The sequence below is a fragment of the Oncorhynchus tshawytscha genome, linkage group LG24, assembly GCF_018296145.1.
Source record: "Oncorhynchus tshawytscha isolate Ot180627B linkage group LG24, Otsh_v2.0, whole genome shotgun sequence".
NCBI classification, from domain to species: domain Eukaryota; kingdom Metazoa; phylum Chordata; class Actinopteri; order Salmoniformes; family Salmonidae; genus Oncorhynchus; species Oncorhynchus tshawytscha.
Window position 1 is genome coordinate 20,770,395 of NC_056452.1, and position 16,042 is coordinate 20,786,436.

Sequence of the window (16,042 nt, forward strand, 5' to 3'; positions counted from 1 at the left end):
ACACTTCAACTGTGAGAGATGGAATCTAAAACAAAAATACAGAAAATCACATTGTATGATTTTAAGTAATGAATTTGCATTTTATTGCATGACAAGTATTTGATACATCAGAAAAGCAGAACTTAATATTTGGTACAGAAACCTTTGTTTGCAATTACAGAGATCATATGTTTCCTGTAGTTCTTGACCAGGTTTGCACACACTGCAGCAGGGATTTGGGCCCACTCCTCCATACAGACCTCCAGGTTTCGGGGCTGTCACCGGGCAATACGGACTTTCAGCTCCCTCCAAAGATGTTCTATTGGGTTCAGGTCTGGAGACTGGCTAGGCCACTCCAGGACCTTGAGATGCTTCTTACGGAGCCACTCCTTAGTTGCCCTGGCTGTGTGTTTCAGGTCGTTGTCATGCTGGAAGACCCAGCCACGACCCATCTTCAATGCTCTTACAGAGGGAAGGAGGTTGTTGGCCAAGATCTCACGATACATGGGCCCCATCCATCATCCCCTCAATACTGTGCAGTCGTCCTGTCTCCAAAGAATGATGTTTCCACCTCCATGCTTCACGGTTGGGATGGTGTTCTTGGGGTTGTACTCATCCTTCTTCTTCCTAAAAACATGGCGAGTGGAGTTTAGACCAAAAAGCTCTATTTTTGTCTCATCAGACCACATGACCTTCTCCCATTCCTCCTCTGGATCATCCAGATGGTCATTGGCAAACTTCAGATGGGCCTGGACATGCGCTGGCTTGAGCAGGGGGGACCTTGCGTGCGCTGCAGGATTTTAATCTATGACGGCGTAGTGCGTTACTAATGGTTTTATTTGAGACTGTGGTCCCTGCCGTGTTGTTCTCGGCTGATCCCTCACCTTCCTTATGATCATTGATGCCCCACGAGGTGAGATCTTGCATGGAGCCCCAGACCGAGGGTGATTGACCGTCACCTTGAACTTCTTCCATTTTCTAATAATTGCGCCAACAGTTGTTGCCTTCTCACCAAGCTGCTTGCCTATTTGTCCTGTAGCCCATCCCAGCCTTGTGCAGGTCTACAATTCTATCCCTGATGTCCTTACACAGCTCTCTGGTCTTGGCCATTGTGGAGAGGTTGGAGTCTGTTTGAGTGTGTGGACAGGTGTCTTTTATACAGGTAACGAGTTCAAACAGGTGCAGTTTAATACAGGTAATGAGTGGAGAACAGGAGGGCCATTCCGATTAATCGGTCGACCTTTAGTGTGGATACGCTCAATACATTTCTTGCCATATATCATCGAGTAGCTCTCCACCTATGTGTTTCTTGTATTTGCAAAGGAAGGCGGATCTAATGTTCTGTATTATGTCGTATAATCTGGAGATTGTGCCCTTCAGATAAGGGTTATGATCTATGCACCTCTCGACTGGACACTTAGTAGGCTTGAGTGGAAGGGAAACCATTTTTGACAAAGCTGTGAGTTTGCAGGTATCTTAAAAAAAGTGGGTATTGGAAATATTATGGTCAACCGTATCAAATGAGTTTTCAACGAATAGGTCACAAAAAAAAAAGACCGTTCCTATGCCAGAACTGGAATGCCGTGTCAATCTGTGATGCTGAGAAGAGATGATTGGATGTTAATGGAGAGAAGCCGCTTGCTTGTTAAAGGCTAAAGTGACTTTAATGGGAGTTCTTAACAATGGGGTTCAAAACATGGGTGCCAAGGTTCATGGGCATTGGGGAGCACAGGACTGAGACCGGAGAAGTTGGAAGGCTTGACCAACTCTGTGATGGGCCATCCTTGTTTTCAAATGTAGAAACCCAATAAACACATTTAGATATATTAAGCCTGCAGGCTTAGGTCTCTCTAGATATACCTTTCTCATTTGTGGATTTGACTTATTCCAAATGAAGTTGGAAATGTACCTGTCCAGATGTTTGAACATTGACTTTGGCAGAAAAGAATATGAGTGGTGGACTGGAGGGGGGGGAAAAAAGGATTACTGTTTAGCATTGGGATTGCTCCTCCTCCATGGATCAGAGAAATTGTAGGATTCTAGAAATGAGTTGACTACTGTGCCTGATTTTTAAATTACATTGTTGGGCTTCGGTCTGGATCTGTCTAGACTTGGATGCAATACACAATTGAAATCTCTGCCCAATATCAAATGATCAGAGTTAAGGTCAGGAAGTGTCGTGATGTCAGAGAAATTGAGCTTCATCCCAATTAGGACCATAGAGGTTAGCCAGAATAACCTGTCTGCTAAACAATTTCCCCATCACTAATAGATCTTCCATTAGTATCTGAAATGACTTTGGAGGAGACAAACGAGGTGCCATCCTCTGCTAAGGCCAGAGGATGGCTGTTCCTCTGGCCTTAGCACCAAAGTAGGAGTGAAATTGTTGGTCTACCCATCCTCTGTTAAGTTTATCATGGTTGCTGGACCGGAGATGGGTCTCTTGGAGAAAAACAATGTCCAGACTTAAGATGAGCATACACTCGGCTACGCTTGACCACCTGGTTAATTCCTTTCACGTCCCAGCTGATAAAGCATGTGGAGCCTAGAGCATGTGAATTAGGCATAGTCATAGTAATCAGACATTTGTTAGTACGATCACATGGCCAGTGTGCTTGAAGGGTCTGAGTAATAAAATATAAAGAAAAAAAAAATCCCCTATGCCGGCCCTCCCCCAGTTGGATGACTGCATCTACCGCTCCTAGACAAGAGCAAAATGCTACCACATTAAAGTGAACCTCAGTAGAGCTCTATCCAGGGCCAACATAATCAAATTTACACCTAGGGAAGGGATTCTGGAGGGAACCACCTCAGTTATGTAAGGTATCTCATGCAATATGCATATTTGAAGGATAGTAAAACAATGAGGTATAGGTATATGTTGAATAATTGTCTTTTTTTAGGAGGAGGGTGGAGGCACGTTTCTAATCAAGATATGAATTCACTAGTTGGTCTTTGGTCGCGTTAGCACGGCTAGTGCAGGGTCATAGTATGAGCCCACAATGGCTAGCTGGTATTATGTCGCCAATGATAGGCCTAGATTTTCCTGTAGCAGTTTAGCTATGGACAGGGTAGTCCGCATTCCGCCTATGGTCTCGAGTCCCTCTCACACCGAAAAAATGCGACCGTTCCCCCGGCGCTGTCTGTTCTCAAAGTCCTCAACCTTGGAAGTGAATTTGACGACATCTGATGATAGCTGGGTGACTTGCTCTTCCAGTGTCACCACTTTGTCGGAGTAAATATTTGCGCCAACTTCCAGGCTATTCAGATGAGTGTCATGTCTCGCCAAGTCTTTAACGGAGTTGATCTTTATGTTGACCTCGGTGGCGAGAATAGCTATTAGTGCCGATTAGGTCAGTGGATAGTGACTCCACCTTAGCCAGCACAGTCTGTTCAGATTTAATGATAGCTGCCATTACCATGGCTAGGTCGGGGGGGATCAGAGTCCGTGTCAGGTGAGCCGAGGCTTCAGCAGAGACCTGCTCCTTTGTGGCCCGCAGCTGTTGTCTCAACATTTTACGAATAAAAGGCCAAACATTTCTGCAAAAAAGACATTAGTAAATTGGTTTTCGATTCCAAATTAAATGTTACAAAATTAACACAGTGGGGGGAGATGTTGTTCAAGTATTAATAGTAAATTATCGCCCTGCATCAGAGCGTCTCAAACGCATGTTCACATGTTGCTGCTCACCAGCGCCCCCCCATAAGCCTATTTCTATTTGTGCGTGTCCTCAACATTGACAGGAGTACTCCAAACAAAAGACAATGACTGAATTGACAACTCGTAAATTGAATTAAATAAACCAATACTTGTTTCTCAGAAGTGTTGCGTAGGTTGTGCACTCTACAAACAATGAGAATAGGAAGACTGGAATAATAATATTGAATGCATGAAAATAAATTACCATAACCAAATTAAAACATTGTACATTAGAAATGATAGCAATTAACAGTAAATACACTACTGGTGATATAAAGTTGAAGTCAGAAGTTTACATACATCTTAGCCAAGAATATTTCAACTCAGTGTTTCGCACTTCCTGACATTTAATCAGAGTAAAAATTCCGTCTTAGGTCAGTTAGGATCACCACTTTATTTTAAGAATTTTAAATGTCAGAATAATAGTAGAGGATGATTTATTTCAGCTTTTATTTCTTTCATCACACCAATACCTTGACTTTTGTTGTCCTTAAGCCATTTTTCCACAACTTTAGAAGTATGCTTTGGGTCATTGTCCATCCGGAAGACCCATTTGCGACCAAGCTTTAACTTCCTGACTGATGTCTTGAGATGTTGCTCCAATATATCCACATAATTTTCATTCCGAATGATGCCATCTATTTTGTGAAGCGCACCAGTCCAACCTGCAGCAAAGCACCCCCAAAAGATGATGCTGCCACCCCTGTGCTTCACGGTTGGGATGGTGTTCTTCGGGTTGCAAGCCTCCCCCTTTTCTTCTAAACGTAACAATGGTCATTATGGCAAAACGGTTCTATTTTTGTTTCATCAGACTAGAGGATGATTCTCCAAAAAGTACGATCTTTGTCCCCATGTGCAGTTGCAAACGGTAGTCTGACTTTTTTTTATGGGGGTTTGGAGCAGTGGCTTCCTTGCTGAGTGGCTTTTCAGGTTATGTGGACATAGGACTTGTTTTACTGTGGATATAGATACTTTTGTACCTGTTTCCTCCAGCATCTTCACAAGGTCCTTTGCCCGACCGCGTCTCCTTCCTGAGTGGTATGACAGCTGCGTGGTCCCGTGGTGTTTATACTTGCATACTATTGTTTGTACAGATGAACGTGGTACCTTCAGGCGTTTGGAAATTGCCAGTTGTGGGCCAGTTGTGCGCCACCCTATGGGACTCCCGATCACGGCCGGTTGTGATGCATCCCAGGATCGAACCCGGGTCTGTAGTGACATCTCTAGCACTGAGATGCTGAGCCACTTGGGAGCCCCCTTTGCTCCGTTCATCTTTGCCTCGACCCTGACTAGTTTCCCAATCCCTGCCGCTGAAAAACATCCCCACAGTATGATGCTGCCACCACCATGCTTCACCGTAGGGATGGTGCCAGGTGTCCTCCAGACGTGACGCTTTGCTTTCTGGTCAAAGAGTTTAATCTTGGACTAGAGAATCTTGTTTCTCATGGTCTTGAGTCTTTTGGTGCCTTTGTCAAACTCTGTCATGTGCCTATACTGAGTGGCTTCCGTCTGGTCTCTCTACCATAAAGGCCTGATTGGTGGAGTGCTGCAGAGATGGTTGTCCTTCTGGAAGGTTCTCACATCTTCACAGAGGAACTCTAGAGCTCTGTCAGTGACATTAGGATTCTTGGTCACCTCCCTGACCAAGGTCCTTCTCCCCCGATTGCTCATTTTGGCCGGGCAGCCAGCTCTAGGAAGAGTCTTGGTGGTTCCATTTAAGAATGATGGAGCCCGCTGTGTTGTTGGACCTTCAATGCAGCAGACATTTTTTTGGTACCCTTCCCCAGATCTGTGCCTCGACGCAATCCTATATCGGAGCTCTGGACAATTCCTTCAACCTCGTGGCTTGGTTTTTGCTCTGACATACACTGTCAACTATGGGACCTTTTTTATATAGACAGGTGTGTGCCTTTCCAAATCATGTCCAATCAATTTAATTTACCACAGGTGGACTCTAATCAAGTTGTAGAAAAAATCTCAAGGATGATCAACGGAAACAGGATGTACCTGATCTCAATTTCCAGTCTCATAGCAAAGTGCCAGAATACTTACATAAATAAGGTATTTCTGTCTTTATTTTTTATAAATTTGCAACAATTTCTAAAATCTGTTTTCACTTTGTTATTATGGGGTATTGTGTGTGTAAATTCAGGGTTTTTGTTTATTTTATCCATTTTAGAATAAGGCTGTAATGTATTAAAGTGGAAAAAGGGAAGGGGTCTGAATACTTTCAGATGGCACTGTATGTAATGGGGAATGGATATACACTAACAATCAAACACAAACATCTCACACAATGAAGCTATGAAATATTGAATGTGCAAAAATTGGTGGGAGAGAGGTTAATTGTGCATGGTCAATCTGACTTTTATGGTGATTTGGTCTCAGCGGAAGTCAAGGCATTCATACTTCTTGTGGAGCAGTGCAGAGTTGTCAAGGAAGTGAGTTTGTGTTTATACAGGATGTACCGCTCCCACCTACCGTCATACAATCATGTCAATGCAGACCTATACATAGCTCTCTGCATTGTTACAAAATTTGGGAGGCACAAGGCGATACGGTACGGAGCTCAATTTTGCCTCAGCATGCCACTCTAGAGGCTCTGCAATTGCGTCAAACCCTCCAAATGGAGCCTCCGACCTCATTTTCAGATCAAGCATAGATTGGCTTTTAGTTCTAGGCCTCCACAATGGATTAGTTCACACAATGGATTAGTGTGTGTGCATACATACAGTACCAGTTAAAAGTTAAGGGTTTTTATTGTATTTTTACTATATTTTCTACATTGTAGAATAATAGTGAAGACATCAACTATGAAATAACACATGGAATAATGTTGTAACCAAAAAAGTGTTAAACAAATCAAAATATATTTGAGATTCTTCAAATAGCCACCCTTTGCCTTGACAGCTTTGCACACTCTTGGCATTCTCTCAACCAGCTTCATGAGGTAGTCACCTGGAATGCATTTCAATTAACAGGTGTGCCTTAAAGTTAATTTGTGAAATTTCCTTGATGCATTCGAGCCAATCAGTTTTGTTGTGATAAGTTATTTATCAGTTATTTATCTGTTATTTTACCAGGTAAGTTGACTGAGAACACGTTCTCATTTACAGCAATGACCTGGGGAATAGTTACAGGGGAAAGGAGGGGGATGAATGAGCCAATTGTAAACTGGGGATTATTAGATGACCGTGATGGTTTGAGGGACAGATTGGGAATTTAGCCAGGACACTGGGGTTAACACTTCTACTCTTACGATAAGTGCCATGGGATCTTTAATGACCTCAGAGTCCGGACACCCGTTTAACATCCCATCCGAAAGACTGCACCCTACACAGGGCATTGGGATATTTTTTTAGACCAGAGGGAAGAGTGCCTCTTACTGGCCCTCCAATACCACTTCCAGCAACATCTGGTCTCCCATCCAGGGACTGACCAGGACCAACCCTGCTTAGCTTCAGAAGCAAGCCAGCAGTGGTATGCTGCTGGCATAAAGGTAGGTAGGGTGGGTATACAGAAGATAGCCCTATTTGGTAAAAGACCAAGTCCATATTGTGGCAAGAACAGCTCAAATAAGCAAAGAGAAAAGACAGTCCATTACTTTAAGACATGAAGGTCAGTCAATATGGAACATTTCAAGAACAAGAAGTTTCCTCAGGTACAGTCCCAAAAACCAAACGCTAGGATGAAACTGGCTCTAGGACCGCCACAGGAAAGGAAGACCAAGGATAAGTTCATTAGAGTTAACTGCACCTCAGATTGCAGCTCAAATAAATGTTTCAGATTTCAAGTAACAGACATCTCTGCATCAACTGTTCAGAGGAGACTGCGTGAATCAGATCTTCATGGTCGAATTGCTGCAAAGAAACCACTACTAAAGGACACCAATGAGAAGAGACTTGCTTGGGCCAAGAAACACAAGCAATGGACATTAGACTGGTGGAAATTTGTCCTATTCGTCTGAAATTTGAGCTATTTGGTTCCAACCATTGTCTTTGAGACGCAGAGTCGGTGAACAGATGATCTCTGCATGTGTGGTTCACCCTGTGAAGCATGGAGGAGGAGATGTTGGTGTGGGGGTGCTTTGCTGGTGACACTGTCTACGATTTATTTAGAATTCAAGGCACCCCCCCCCAACTTTATTTAACCAGGTAGGCTAGTTGAGAACAAGTTCTCATTTTTAACTGCGACCTGGCAAAGATAAAGCAAAGCAGTGTGACACAGACAACAACACAGTTACATGTGAGTGCTACGGGGCGGTAGTCGTTTAGCTCAGTTACCTTAGCTTTCTTGGGAACAGGAACAATGGTGGCCCTCTTGAAGCATGTGGGAACAGCAGACTGGTATAGGGATTGATTGAATATGTCCGTAAACACACCGGCCAGCTGGTCTGCGCATGCTCTGAGGGCGCGGCTGGGGATGCCGTCTGGGCCTGCAGCCTTGCGAGGGTTAACACGTTTAAATGTCTTACTCACTTCGGCTGCAGTGAAGGAGAGACCGCATGTTTTCGTTGCAGGCTGTGTCAGTGGCACTGTATTGTCCTCAAAGCGGGCAAAAAAGTTATTTAGTCTGCCTGGGAGCAAGACATCCTGGTCCGTGACTGGGCTGGGTTTCTTCCTGTAGTCCGTGATTGACTGTAGACCCTGCCACATGCCTCTTGTGTCTGAGCCGTTGAATTGAGATTCTACTTTGTCTCTGTACTGGCGCTTAGCTTGTTTGATAGCCTTGCGGAGGGAATAGCTGCACTGTTTGTATTCAGTCATGTTACCAGACACCTTGCCCTGATTAAAAGCAGTGGTTCGCGCCTTCAGTTTCACACGAATGCTGCCATCGATCCACGGTTTCTGGTTAGGGAATGTTTTAATCGTTGCTATGGGAACGACATCTTCAACGCACGTTCTAATGAACTCGCACACCGAATCAGCGTATTCGTCAATGTTGTTATCTGACGCAATACGAAACATCTCCCAGTCCACGTGATGGAAGCAGTCTTGGAGTGTGGAGTCAGCTTGGTCGGACCAGCGTTGGACAGACCTCAGCGTGGGAGTCTCTTGTTTTAGTTTCTGTCTGTAGGCAGGGATCAACAAAATGGAGTCGTGGTCAGCTTTTCCGAAAGGGGGGCGGGGCAGGGCCATAGGAGCGAATGAGTACAATTTAGCAGATTAACACGAGTGAAAAATGAGCAGATGATGATGTGCAAGTAGAGATACTGGTGTGCAAAAGAGCAGAAAAGTAAATGAAATAAAAACAGTATGGTGATGAGTTGGGTAGATTTACCGATGGACTATGTACAGCTGCAGTGATCGATTAGCTGCTCATATAGTTGATGTTTAAAGTTGGTGAGGGAGATAAGTCTCCAACTTCAGTGATTTTTGTAATTCGTTCCAGTCACTTGCAGCAGAGAACTGGAAGGTAAGGCGGCCAAATGAGGTGTTGGCTTTGGGAATGATCAGTGAGATATACCTGCTGGAACGTGTGCTATGGGTGAGTGTTATTGTGAACTGAGATAAGGCGGAGCTTTACCTAGCATAGACTTATAGATGACCTGGAGCTAGTGGGTCTGGTGACTAATATGTAGCGAGGGCCAGCCGACTAGAGCATACAGGTCGCAGTGGTGGGTGGTATAAGGTGATTTGGTAACAAAACCGATGGCACTGTGATAGACTGCATCCAGTTTGCTGAGTAGAGTATTGGAAGCTATTTTGTAGATGACATCGTGTAGGATAGTCAGTTTTACAAGGGTAAGTTTGGCGGCGTGAGTGTAGGAGGCTTTGTTGTGAAATAGAAAGCCAAATCTAGATTTGATTTTGGATTGGAGATGTTTAATATGAGTCTGGAAGGAGAGTTTAAAGTCTAGCCAGACACCTAGGTATTTATAGTTGTCCACATATTCTAGTTCGGAACCATCCAGGGTGGTGATGCTAGTCGGGCGGGTGCGGGCAGCAAACAGTTGAAAAGCATGCATTTGGTTTTACTAGCGTTTAAGAGCAGTTGGAGGCCACGGAAGGAGTGTTGTATGGCATTGAAGCTCATTTGGAGGTTAGTTAGCACAGTGTCCAAGGAAGGGCCAGAAGTATACAGAATGGTGTTGTCTGCGTAGAGGTGGATCAGGGAGTCGCTCGCAGCAAGAGCGACATCATTGATCTATATTCAGAGAAAAGAGTCGGCCCGAGAATTGAACCCTGTGGTACAACATGCCCTCCGATTTGACACACTGAACTCTGTCTGCAAAGTAGTTGGTGAACCAGGCGAGTCAGTCATTAGAAAAACCAAGGCTATTGAGTCTGCCGATAAGAATACGGTGATTGACAGAGTCGAAAACCTTGGCCAGGTCGATGAAGACTGCTGCTCAGTACTGTCTTTTATCGATGGTGGTTATGATATCGTTTAGTACCTTGAGCGTGGCTGAGGTGCACCCGTGACCGGCTCGGAAACCGGATTGCACAGCGGAGAAGGTACGGTGGGATTCAAAATGGTCAGGCAATGAGGCAGAGATCCTGATTGAAAACAGTGGAGGTGTATTTGGAGGGCAAGTTGGTCAGGATAATATCTATGAGGGTGCCCATGTTTACGGATTTAGGGTTGTGCCTGGTGGGTTCCTTGATGATTTGTGTGAGATTGAGGGCATCTAGCTTAGATTGTAGGACTGCTGGGGTGTTAAACATATCCCAGTTTAGGTCACCTAACAGAACCAACTCTGAAGCTAGATGGGGGGTGATCAATTCACAAATGGTGTCCAGGGCACAGCTGGGAGTGGAGGGGGGTTGATAGCAGGCGGCAACAGTGAGCGACTTATTTCTGGAGAGGTTAATTTTTGTAATTAGAAGTTAAAACTGTTTGGGTATAGACCTGGAAAGCCTGCAAAGTTCTATCTCTGCAGTAGATTGCAACTCCTCCCCCTTTGGCAGTTCTATCTTGACGGAAAATGTTGTAGTTTGGTATGGAAACCTCAATTGTTGGTGGCCTTCCTAAGCCAGGATTCAGACACACCAAGGACATCAGGGTTGGCGGAGTGTGCTAAAGCAGTGAGTAAAACAAACTTAGGGAGGAGGCTTCTGATGTTGACATGCATGAAACCAAGGCTTTTTCGATCACAGAAGTCAACAAATGAGGGTGCCTGGGGACACGCGGGGCCTGGGTTTACCCCCACATCCCCCGAGGAACAGAGGAGGAGTACGGCCTACAGGGAGGAGGTGAGGGCCCTCGGAGTGTGGTGTCAGGAAAATAACCTCACACTCAACGTCAACAAAACTAAGGAGATGATTGTGGACTTCAGGAAACAGCAGAGGGAACACCCCCCCATCCACATCGATGGAACAGTAGTGGAGAGGGTAGCAAGTTTTAAGTTCCTCGGCATACACATCACAGACAAACTGAATTGGTCCACTCACACAGACAGCATCGTGAGGAAGGCGCAGCAGCGCCTCTTCAACCTGAGGAGGCTGAAGAAATTCGGCTTGTCACCAAAAGCACTCACAAACTTCTACAGATGCACAATCGAGAGCATCCTGGCGGGCTGTATCACCGCCTGGTATGGCAACTGCACCGCCCTCAACCGTAAGGCTCTCCAGAGGGTAGTGAGGTCTGCACAACGCATCACCGGGGGCAAACTACCTGCCCTCCAGGACACCTACACCACCCGATGCTACAGGAAGGCCATAAAGATCATCAACCACCCGAGCCACTGCCTGTTCACCCCGCTGTCATCCAGAAGGCGAGGTCAGTACAGGTGCATCAAAGCTGGGACCGAGAGACTGAAAAACAGCTTCTATCTCAAGGCCATCAGACTGTTAAACAGCCACCACTAACATTGAGTGGCTACTGCCAACACACTGTCAATGACACTGACTCTACTCCAGCCACTTTAATAATGGGAATTGATGGGAAATGATGTAAATATATCACTAGCCACTTTAAACAATGCTACCTTATATAATGTTACTTACCCTACATTACATTATTCATCTCATATGCATACGTAGATACTGTACTCTATATCATCGACTGCATCCTTATGTAATACATGTATCACTAGCCACTTTAACTATGCCACTTGGTTTACATGCCCATCTCATATGTATATACTGTACTCGATATCATCTACTGTATCTTGCCTATGCTGCTCTGTACCATCACTCATTCATATATCCTTATGTACATATTCTTTATCCCCTTACACTGTGTATAAGACTAGTTTTTTTTTTTTTTAATTGTTTAGTTAGATTACTTGTTCGTTATTACTGCATTGTCGGAACTAGAAGCACAAGCATTTCGCTACACTCGCATTAACATCTGCTAACCATGTGTATGTGACATAAAATTTGATTTGATTTGAGTAGAATGAGGGTACGGCTAAAGGCTATCAACTGGTCGTCCTAGAGCGTTGGGGACAAAGAATAAAAGGAGCAGATTTCTGGGCGTGGTAGAATAGATTCAGGGCATAATGTGCAGACAGGGGTATGGTGGGGTGCGGGTACAGCGGAGGTAAGCCCAGGCACTGAGTGATGATAAGAGTTGCATCTCTGGATAAGCTGGTTATAATGGGTGAGGTCACCGCATGTGTGGGAGGTGGGACAAAGGAGGTATCAGAGGTATAATGAGTGGAACTAGGGGCTCCATTGTAAACTAAAACAATGGTGACTAAACTAAACAACAGTATACAAGGCATATTGACATGAGAGACATACAGCGAGGCATAAAGTAATCACCGGTGTTGATTTGGAGAGCTAGCTAAGACAACAACGGGTGAGACAACAACAGCTAGTCAGCTAAAACAACAACAGGTAAAATGGCGATGAATGGGCAGAGGGTTGGTTAACTACACACAGGGCCTGAGTTCGCGGCTGGGGCTGACAGATAATTAAAAAAATAAACAGAATGGAGAACTGTGATTAATGGACAATCCAGCAGGCATCAGCTATGAGGCCAAGTGATCATAGGGTCCAGGGGGCAGCAATAAATGGAACAGGGAAGCTGCGGAGTAGTTGCTAGCACGCAGGCGACACAGCGTTTAAAGTTAGTAGCCCGGGGCTAGTAGAACCGCCCGCTCCGACGGAGGCCGGTTGAAGGCACAGCGGATGGAGTATTCGTCGGCAGACCAGCTGTGGTGGTGCGGCAGTTGTGGTGGTGTGGCGGATCCAAGCCAGATGCCGAAAGGGGTATTGTAGTTGTAGTAATTTAGTTTTCTAGCCGGGAGATGCACCTGGCTCACGGCTAACTGGTGCTAGTTTCGGGGCAGAGGCGTTAGCAACTCGGTAGCAGCGGTGATCTGGTGCCAAGGTCCAGACCTTACGGCAAGGATCCGGTGGAGTAGTGTGTTCTAGCCGTGTTTGGGTGGAGTCCGGGTGAACAGCTGAGTAGGCCGGGAGGTGGGCCTCAGGGATAGCTTCGGTACTGGGTAACTCGGTGGGTGCTAGCTAGGTTGTGAAGATCAGGAGTCATGGTCCAGGGATTACGGCAGGGATCCGGCATTGTAGTGGAGAGACAGTCCGTTACTGGTAGGCTGGCGAGTATTATCCAGGCCAAAAAAATATATATTATATATATATTTAAAAAAAGGGCTGGTATCTGTGCAGAAGGTAAAGGCCGCTAGCAGTGGCTAACCATGACTAAACAGCTTGTAGCTGGTTAGCTTCTAATGGCTAGGTGGTTCTTGCTATAAGGTCTAAAAATAAAAAAAATAATAGCGGTTCCATATCACATTGGGTGAGGCAGGTTACCCTAAGGTATAATTGAACTAAAATGGAGAAGAGATTGAAAATTGAAATGTATACAAAAAAGACAAATTCTAAAGTACATGAGAGGACGAACAAAACACGTCTGCACGGAGTATGCATGGTTACCACAGCATTCCGCAGCGATACGCCACCCAATCTGGTAGTAGGACTATCATTTGTTTTTCAACAGGACAATGACACAACACACCTCCAGGCTGTGTAAGGGCTATTTGACCAAGAAGGAGAATGATAGAGTGCTGCATAAGATGACCTGGCCTCCACAATCACCCGACTTCAACCCAATTGAGATGGTTTGGGATGAGTTGTTTTAGTCGAGCAGTAACACAATGTCGGTCAACCAACAGCCTAACGACCAAACAATCGACCAGTCGACTGATTGGGGTCAGCCCTAAACTCTCACAATGATCCAGAGAATCATTATAACCGGAAACTAAAAATGTCTAGGACCCAGGTCAATGAGAAGGGATCATTATTCTCAAATTGTTGCCTGACCAAAGTCTGCTGTTGATAATCACTAGAAGGTTATGGTGAGATAGAACTTCTCAGCATTACTAGAATGTCAGAGATTCTCATAGAACCCATCTCTTGGATTAATAATTAACCTTTGTTGTGCAACAATGGATCAGATTATTCACAGAAAAATGCTTTGCAACATGGTGTTTTACCTTGGAGGTTGTTAAAATGGAAACCGAATTAGGCCAGGTAGGCTGTTGTCCTGTGCTTGTTAGGCTCAGGCCTAACCATAATTTATATATATTTTTGGATGGTTAATCCTACTTTGAATGGGTGAATTATATCTACTGTGTCTGTAAAGTAGAGTAGAACTAGGGCCTATTGTATTTCTGTGTCAACATATAGAACCACCATTGGTTATTTTAGGCTTGACAGATGGATAAACACAAGACTTGCATGACAGTGAGGGTTGAGCTTGATGTCCCTGGTTTGGTACAGATGCTCTGTAAATAGAGGTGGTGTCTGTCTCGGTCTCTGATGTAAGTTCCCATTGTGTTCCGGCATTATTCGCTGTCCTCGGACCTTGTTAGGAAGGACCTCGGGGCCACTGAGACAAAAGTAAGGTAAGGAATGATGGTAATTGATCCCTGTGTTGTGGTGAGTAAACTACACTCATGGGTCAAGGAGTTTATCATTACTTGTGGCTGTTCTGTGATTTGTTTTTCTCATCGGATAATGCCTACGCTACTAGGAGACTGGCTGAAGGACAATGCCTTTGTTTGGTAGGTAGTCTACTATTCTTTGAATGTAAGGCTGTAGACGGTGAGGTTTTGATTTGTTTGTAGCTGTGCATGGCTTGCAATGGCATCAGTAACACAATCTGAATTCCTTCCTTCCATTGTCTGAAACTGGCCTGGCCTTTTCACGTGTTAGCGTACTGTATAATTTAACCAAACAAGCTCGATTTTTATGTTTTAACTTCAACTTTCCTAACCACCAGATGGAAGTGGTTTGAGATGGACATTCATGCATTCAGCAAATTTAATTTCATGGTCAGTCAAAGGCCAAAGGACACACTGCTGTGGTGTCAAGATTGTTGTGACAACATGAGCGCTGATAAACTTGCTTGCCGGTTTTAGATAATCAAAGGTCAGGCACTGCACTTTTCAGGCTCTCAGTCTCCAATCTTTGAGTTTTGATCTTGGGTAGCTGCTTTTGTTGGTAAAGAAGCACTGGTTAGTTCAAATAGTATGGGGGAATTGACTGAGCAAATTCCTTAAACACAACCCCTGTGTCTGTTGGCAGTTTACCCTATGAATCGCACTACCAGGAGCTGTCCTGTTGGCCCGCAAAACAAATGTATTTGTAAAGTGGATGGAAATCAGTTTACCTTGGAGCAGTTGTTTAATTTCCGTCTGTGCCACAGTAGTGCCTTCAGCACCACGGTTTGTTGAAGGAATGTAGAGCGATTTGAATTCAGCCATTTGGGTTGCAGTAATGTCATGACTCATTTATGGCCTGAAACCCCGGGGGTCATAACTGTGACAAGTGTGGACCGAAGTCAAACGTCCAGTTGCTCGCTCCCACATAAATGCCTGTGTGAAGTGCATGGGCAGTTATCCATACTGTCTGAAAAGTATGCAACAGTCCTCCGTCGTTCAACTGGAAAGGTCACTGCAGAGACCGGTGAATAAGCTGGCAAAGTTCCCCACTTTTTAAAAATCTCTCAGCATACTTCAATCCCAACGTTAGTACTGTACTTTTATCAGAGAGACTGTGCAGATAACGTTGTAGACCTCGAAGTGACCAAATGATTTTAATGGCTGCTGAATTTTTCCTCTTCAATGTCTTATTTTAAGAAGAACATTGTCAAGAATTTTCTTCTAGGTATTAGCCTATCTGTCCTGAAGTGTTAATTGGTTTAGAACGTCTACTTCTGTGTCATACACTTAAAGGGATGTTCCTTATATTCAAATTCTTTAAAGCTAGTGTTTTGGTGCCCCGGTACCACTGCCGAAGGGCCAAGTAAGTAAATGTCACCTGTTAGGTGGCTGGAGGCGACAGCTTTGAATGTACATACTGGTAAGCTAGGTTTATTTCCATTGAAAGTGAGAGAAGGGTTGAACACTTAAAGCCTACGTGTCATATTGCTGCTTTGTTTCTGGGTCTT

The 16,042-nt window shown here is 44.6% G+C and overlaps 1 protein-coding gene across 4 annotated transcripts in view; it reads left to right on the forward strand.

Annotated features, from left to right (window-relative positions):
• LOC112223437 (phosphatidylcholine:ceramide cholinephosphotransferase 1) overlaps positions 1–16,042 on the forward strand; it is a 40,956-nt gene that overhangs the window by 9,784 nt on the left and 15,130 nt on the right. The window contains exon 1 of one of the 4 annotated variants that reach the window (XM_024386450.2): positions 14,400–14,495. The exons of the other annotated variants lie outside the window; for them this stretch is intronic. The gene's annotated coding sequence lies outside the window, so the exon portion shown is untranslated. Of the gene's footprint in view, positions 1–14,399; positions 14,496–16,042 lie in introns of those variants that run through there. 4 annotated transcript variants of the gene reach the window in all.